The sequence below is a fragment of the Rhinopithecus bieti genome, unplaced genomic scaffold (assembly GCF_001698545.2).
Source record: "Rhinopithecus bieti isolate Rb0 unplaced genomic scaffold, ASM169854v2 scaffold_28121, whole genome shotgun sequence".
NCBI classification, from domain to species: domain Eukaryota; kingdom Metazoa; phylum Chordata; class Mammalia; order Primates; family Cercopithecidae; genus Rhinopithecus; species Rhinopithecus bieti.
The window spans coordinates 1,627,575-1,635,707 of record NW_016813094.1 but is presented as its reverse complement, the minus strand read 5'-3'; the positions used below and the strand labels follow the sequence as shown (position 1 = coordinate 1,635,707).

At 36.1% G+C, this 8,133-nt stretch overlaps 1 pseudogene; it reads left to right on the top strand.

The window, feature by feature from the left end:
• The first annotated feature begins 829 nt into the window (after positions 1–829).
• On the top strand, positions 830–2,372 carry LOC108512394 (fatty acyl-CoA reductase 1 pseudogene; annotated as a pseudogene).
• The last annotated feature ends 5,761 nt before the right edge of the window (positions 2,373–8,133 follow it).

Sequence of the window (8,133 nt, the reverse complement as noted above, 5' to 3'; positions counted from 1 at the left end):
GCCATGGGGCAAGTCTTCATTTACATAGAGATAATCATCACTTCAGCCCCTGATTGTTCCCCAGCCACGGTCCCAGGCCAAGCTTTCACCTCTGCCTCCAATTGGTTCTTTACACTATCCTACCTCTTTCTGAGTGTTGCTTTCTCCAAGATGGTCTGCAGACCAGTCAGCACACTCTTGCCCTTCCAAGTCCATAAAAACCCCAGACTCAGCTTCATAGCTGGCAACCCTTTTTTGGGCCCACTCTCTTTGCTGAGAGCTTTTCTGTCACTTAGTAAATCTGACTTTGCCTTACTCACTCTCTGTTGTCCATGCACCTTATTTTTCTTGGTTGTGGGAAAAGAACCCAAAGCTCACCTCCAAGGGGAAATGACAGGGGGAAGTAAAAGAGCTCTAAGACTCTCTCCCACTCTTTGAACAACAGGATTGAAACAACTGCAACAATAATAGGAGAATTTATGTCAATAAATTAAAATCAAATGTGAAAATAAGAAGATATTTCTCCCTAGCATTTCACTGAAGCTCATTAAGATACTAATCAGAGCCCCACCACTGCCCTCCAGAGAGCTGGGACCATAAGGGGGATGCACGGTGAGGTCTGGTTTGCAGTCGTGGAGCCTAGGGGCACCACCTGGGTTGGGAGGCCACATAGAGGTGGTGAAGGTTAACAGAATACTTAAGTGCTGAGGTGACTCAGAGCAGAGAGGTAATCTGAGTGGCGTGGAGTGAATCAGGGAAGGTTTCCTGAAAGAGTACCCATGCTGGATGCTCTTCTCAATCAGATCTGTATACTAAGCCTGTGAGCCAAGGTTTGTACAGAAAGATCAAAATGGTTTCAATGCCAGAATAGGGTGAAGGCAAGAATGTCCGCCTAACAGGAGCTACCAGTTTTCTAGGGAAAGTGCTTCTGGAAAAGTTGCTAATATCTTATCCTAAGGTGAATTCAGTATATGTTTTGGTGAGGCAGAAATCTGGACAGACACCCCAAGAGCGAGTGGAAGAAGTCCTCAGTGGCAATCTGTTTGACAGATTGAGAAATGAAAATCGAGATTTTAGAGTTAAAATTACAGCAATCGACAGTGAACTCACCCAACCTAAACTGGCTCTCAGTAAAGAAGATAAAGAGGTGATCAGAGATTCTGCCAATATTATATTCCACTGTGCAGCTACAGTAAGGTTTAATAAAAGTTTAAGAGATGCTGTTCAGTTCAATGTGATTGCAATGGGACAGTTTCATTTGCACAACAAATAAAGAATCTGGAAGTGCTCATGCATGTATCAACAGCATATGCCTACTGTAATCAAAAGCATATTGATGAAGTAGTCTATCCACCACCTGTGGATCCCAAGAAGCTGATTGATTCTTTAGAGTGGATGGATTGTAGCCTAGTAAATGATATCATGACAAAGTTGATAGAAGACAGACCTAACACATACACATACACAAAAGCATTGGCAGAATATGTTGTACAACAAGAAGGAGTAAAGCTAAATGTGGAGATTGTAAGGCCATCTATTGTTTTTGCCAGTTGGAAAGAACATTTTCCAGGATGGATTGATAACTTTAATGGACCAAGTGGTCTCTTTGTTGTGGCAGGGAAAGGAATTCTTTGAACAATGCATGTCTCCAATAATGCCCTTGCAGATCTTGTTCCTTTGATGCAGTTGTCAACAAGAGTCTTGTGGCAGCCTGGTATTTCGGAGTTAATAGATCAAGAAACCTCATGGCATATAATTGTACAACAGATAGCACTAATCCTTTTCACTGGGTGAAGCTGAATACCATGTAATTTCCCACTTTCAAGAGGAATCCTCTGGAGCAGGCCTTCAAATGGCCCAGTGTACATCTAACTTCCAGTCACCTTTTATATCATTACTGGATTGCTGTAAGTCATAAGGCCCCAGCATTCCTCTATGATATCTACCTCACAATAACTGGAAGAAGCCCAAGGATGATGAAAACAATAACTCATCTTCACAAAGCTATGATGTTACTTGAGTATTTCACAAGCAATTCTTGGATTTGGAATACTGAAAATGTCAATATGTTAATGAATCAGTTAAACCCTGGAGATAAAAAGACTTTCAATATTGATGTACAGCAGTTACATTGGGCAGAATATATAGAGAACTACTGCACGGGAACTAAGTAGTACATATTGAATAAATAAACGTCTGGCCTCCCTGCAACCAGAAAACATCTGAACAAGTTGCAGAATATACCTTATGATTTTAATACTATCCTTGTGATCCTCACCTGGCACATTTTAATTGCAAGATCACAAAAGGCAAGAAACATCTGATACTTTGTGATTAGTCTGTGTTACAAGTTTCTGTCATAGTTTCACGCATCCAGCACTATGAGATACTGAAGACCAAGAATTCAGCATTAGAACATCTATGCATATGGTGGTCTAAATGCACAAAAGCTAAAATGTACTTAAGTCATTTCGCCTTTCGTCAAGACATTAAACCATCTTAGATTGGAGTGTAAAGTAAATTATAGTACATTTTATGTAACATTTTAATGTTTATGCTCATAAAACCTAGTAAACACACTGTGTTATGCCAGCTCTAATCTACAATAGCTAACCAAAACATGACTTAATATTTTGAGCCCCAGAAGAAAGGGGTGGGATGAAGGCAAGAGTGGGGAAACAGGAACACTGACCAGTATAACTGCAATTCTGAAGCATAATTAAAACATGCCTTAACATATAGTGATTTTCTAATTCTAATGTTCAGTGCAGTGGAAGACATTTATTTGGACAGTAATACTAGTTAAGTTGGTAGATATTTGATTCTTCAGTGTTTGATTTTTTTTCATTAGTTGAAGTGGGTTTTAATTTTGTAATTTTGTTAAAATTATAACCCACCTATTTTCATGTCATCATGTAAGTTAAATGATATCAAACATGAAAGACATGTTCTCATTTTTCTTTTCTGATTAAATGTCTGATGCATATCATTTTTCTATAAGCAATCAGCCACTTTTAAAATCAGAATGCTATATTATTTTAATGACCATACTGGATCTAAACAGGTTTGAGAATCCATGTAACAATATATGCTATGTGTTTTTTTGATGGAAAGTGAAAACAAATTCAGTAAAACTGTTAGTATCAAAAAAACCAGAAATACAGTTTTCTTGCCCACATTATGATCAAACAAAAATCCTGTGAGGTTGTGTTTACGTTTTGAAGCAGGAGGATTTCTTGAGACTTTGCTGGAAGTGGGAGTATTCACCATACTTGCGTTCTCCTCCCTGTATAAATTTTATTCATAGGACTTTAAAAGGCATGTGCTATCTTTCTGATGAAAATCTCGCATTGATTATGGAGAGAATGTATGTTGCAGGTAGTAAGTTAAATGGTTAAGAAAATGCCTCGTGTGTAAAAACACGATGTATAATTGTTGGACCTTGAAAGTTGAATATCGCTTCACGAAAAATAAAATAATGCTTCAGATAATGTGTATGGAAGTAAATAAAGGACTTTACTTCTTATATACCAACATAAGGCAGGGCAAACTGTTGAGATTGAGTATTGAAGGTATTCATTTATTTTTGATGATGTGGTTTAGCTTTAGAAACGAAAATGATTATAAGAAACAAGTAATAGCAAAGGAAAATTTTGATGGTATATTTTGATGATACATTAAAATTCCCGTTTAATCATTAATAGTTAATCTTACTTAACTGTTTAACAACATTTGATTTAAACAAACTGTTGCAGGCATAACACTTCTAAATTTAAGTTGACTCAAGTGTACCTATACTTAAATAATCAGCAGGTGTATGTCTGGAGTATGTTTAACAGACAACCAGTTCACTAATTACAAAAAGTACGTGGACGCTTTACAGTCTTAAACCTTTCTTTGTCAAATTTAAAATGGCAATGTATAGAAGTTCTATTTTAGCTATTATAGAACAAACTAATGTAAAGGAAAAGTCACTACCTTTCATGCAGTGATAATCTGAACAGAAGGAAAAATGCTTCCATGTTGAAAGCCAGATCTTTGCTGTAGTAAAACTTTAAATATTATTTTAAAAGAAATATGTATGATAAATATCTTCCTGATATTCGTTTGGAATCGGATACTAAAGTCTGCTGCGCGCTCTAGACCTTACCTGTAGCTATAAGATAAGAGCACTCGCACAAATGTCTGGAAAATGGAAGTTAAAGTAATGATGCCTTTATTTAAAAGTGGTCCACATAGATATACATTGGAGTACTCATCTCTCCAAATGTATTTCCATAATGGTGATGAAAACATGCTGACGTTTGGATGGGATTTTTATACTTTTGCTGAATAGACTTATTATAGTGCAGATGAATTGTTTTGTGTCTTGCCAAAAGAGGTTGGGGACAACTTGGGGCAGGCCTGGTCGAAGTAGGCCAGTAGGGAGTGCTATGGTCTTTCTGAACTGTTTTATTGTTCTTGTAATCTGCTTAAAGGAAAATGTTAAACTGGGAGGGTTGCTGAGGGCCCATGCACTTGAAATATTTATGTGCTTTAGAATTCTGTTGGTCAACAAGAAACTAATGAATTAAATTGGGTTGTGCATTCTAAGAATTTTAAAGTTCTAAGATTAGTATAAAAGAGTATATAGATTGTTAATCCCCCACCAAACTAGACTTTGAACTTAAGTCAGACTTAAGATTTGAGAAGTCATGTTTTGTCATTTACTAGATGTGATTTTTAGTTCTGTTTGATTATGTTTCCTACACAAACTTGGTTATTTAATGAGGATAGCCTACTAAATTTAAATGTTTCTTATTTCATTTAATCATTTGATTAAACTGTATTCTAAAAAACATTTGGGGTTTTCCTACTTCAGTTTTATCCTGGGAATACGCATTTGTAGAATTGTGGATGTCATTGAGAGAGGAATGTATTTTACAATTTGACTTGGCAACATAGACGATGTCCTGAAGATCAGTGCAGAGAAGGAATAGGGCGACTACGGTTCTTTGACTTAAGGATGGCATAAAATAATCATTTTGAACCTGTGATAATAAAGCTTGAAAGCAGGGAAAAGAATGTCCTTTTCCCTGTCTTTTTTATGTTTTTTGTTTGTTTTAAATGTAAATTGATAATCTTTTATAAGAAGCAAATAAAAGTATTATTGGGTGTCTTTGATTGCAAAGCAAAAAGTAATAAATGAATCCCTATATCTCCATTACAGTATTTATTGTATTTTTATGTTCTGAAAATTATCCGTGAAACAATATGGATAAGATTACAGGAAGTAGTCCTTACTTACACTTCTTGTCTGTTTGGGGTGTACTTGTTAATTCTTATGTCCTAATTTTATTTAATTCTGAGTTGCTCCCACGGCATTTTAGGGGAAGCATACAGGCAGGATGAACACTTTGTGTTAAAGTGTTATTTTTATGTATTACCTGGAATGAGGAAGGTTTTTTTTCTGTTTTCTAAAAACAGTAACCAAGAAACCTCCAGGGTGTCATTAGGTTCCAGCTGTTCTCCTCCACATTGAATGATATCCTGTTAATTTATAGGTATGTTTGTAGTAATTCGTATGTCTGTTAAGTATAAGAGATAATTCATTAGTAATAGAAATTAACTGAACCCTTTTGGAGCAGGGGAGAGTACCAGGCAGGGGTGGGGTAAGTGTAAATGGCCTTCTGAGCATGCTCTTCTAGGCTGACTGCCAGCCCTGACTTGAAACCATTAGCACTGACTTTCTCTGTTTAGAGAAAAACTTTCCAACCTTTTGCACGAGAAACAAGAAAAAGGAATATATGCCACGTAACTGGATTACAGAAATGAGTTAATTAATAGTCTCTCTGATAAAAGATATATGAAATATTTTCTTATGGAATTAATATTTTTGGTTTTGAAGCATTTTCTTGTGGTAGAATGTTTTTGTCTTTTTTCCTGGTGGTACCCTTTTAGCACATATCTTTGTTACCCTTAAGATCCTAAACAAATCATCTTTGTCAGTTAAGCATAGTTGTGCAAAAATTGTTAAATAATTCCTTTGATTTGTCTTTATTAAATAAAAAATATGAGAAAAATATATTAATCAGGGAAGCATTTATTATAATAATTAATATAATTGCTGTTATTTAAATATAGTATTTTAGAGGCCATTTTATTTACAAAACTATCCAAACAGCATAGCATGAAAAAAGGGAGCATTAACATAACGTTTTTCAATAAATTTATTGCACCTTTGCCCAAGAAGTTTTTTAAAAAAAAAAACTGGTAAATAGTGTAAAGTCATGATATAGAAGTTAAGAAGAAATTATTTAGGCAGATAGTGAGGGTAAGGAAATTAGTCTTGGTAAGGTTTTCCTTTTAATGAAAAGCGGCCCCCAAATCATTTTATTTTCTAAGAGCAGCCAGTAAAATCAAGCTGCAGACACAAACAAGCAAGCTGGAAGTTTGCTTGGGCGAATGCTGGCAGCGGTGTCAATAGGAAAAGGCTACCTGGGAAGAGGCATATTCAAAATGGTGGTTCCATCTTCCTTTTTCTTTGTCAGCCACGTGTACAGTAAGACGCCGACAACATGGTGCCAGCCAACTGGAAAGTCATTTTGCATAATAAGATTATGCAAGATTAGTATGTCACACTTGGTCCAACCAATCTGTGGGCCTTAAGTAAATCAGAATCCGCCTCCTCAAGCCTATCTATAAAATCTGGTGCACCCCGCAGTGGGCTAGATTTCCCTTTGATGCGCCCCTCTGTCTTCTGAGGGAGAGCTGTTCTCCTTTCTCTTTCTTGCCTATTAAACCTCTGCTCCTAAACTCACTCCTTGTGTGTGTCCATTTCCTTTATCTTTTTAGCGCGAGATGAATAACTCCAAGTATTTACCCTCCATAAAGGGCATCCTCACTTGCAAAAATATTTCCTAATTGTATCAAGATAAGGATGTAATCACTTCAGTGCATGCCTCAGACTACAAAATATATTTTTAAGTGCTACATTTATTTATAGTGCAGCCTTTCTCTAACATATTCAATGTATTCAATAACCTATATTTAATTTTAAGGGAACGTGTATTACTTTAATGTGCAATTCCTATAAAAGGATAAATTAGATACAGAAGGAGCACCAATTTACACCTGTCCTTAAATCTATAACCCTTTGAAATAAAGTGTCAAATCGATTTTAGGTAGCACGAATAAACTTCAAAATTGGGTTTCACATGCTGGTTTGGTAAATGTAAAATGTATGTTAAACACGTGGTTTAGATTATGAAAGACTAGAACATCATGCCATCTACAGACAAGTAAATACTTGTAAGCACTTCTAAAGTGATGATAGCCTCCTACACAAAACAAACATTAGTAGAAAGATAAGTCTGTGGAACAATGGGCTTCATTGCAGATCTTGAGTTTGCATTTTCAGTTAAAAATGTTTTGTTAAAGTCCTAATTATAATTTATCTGGAAGTTGTAATGAATTATGATTTAGTCATCCAAATGTCTTTCAGTGTATGTATGCAGGGTAGTGGAAAGTATATAAATCCAGAAGTAGTATAATTAAAAGGATAATGCCTACAATCATAATATATGAATATTTACAGGAATTTTCTTCACTAAATCTGATACATGAAAATATATGCAAACTTATTTTATTGGCTTTCTTATATTACAAAAAACTACCCAATAAGTGTTAATTATTACTTTTAGGGCAACATTTATTTATTTTTATTTATTTATTTATTTATTTTTTAAGATGGAGTCTCGCTCTGTCGCACAGGCTGGAGTGCAGTGGCGCGATCTCAGCTCACTGCAAGCTCCGCCTCCCGGGTTTACGCCATTCTCCTGCCTCAGCCTCCCGAGTAGCTGGGACTACAGGCGCCCGCCATCTCGCCCGGCTAGTTTTTTGTATTTTTTAGTAGATACGGGGTTTCACCGTGTAGACCAGGATGGTCTCGATCTCCTGACCTCGTGATCCACCCGTCTCGGCCTCCCAAAGTGCTGGGATTACAGGCTTGAGCCACCACGCCCGGCCAACATTTATTTTTAATTGCAAATATTTTCATTACAAGCAACAGAAGAGTTCACTGATAAAGATGAAGAATATATACAGAAAAAAAAATACATAATTCCTTAGAGTAATTTTATTTTCTCTTATTGGAGTTCACTCAGTGACAAAAAT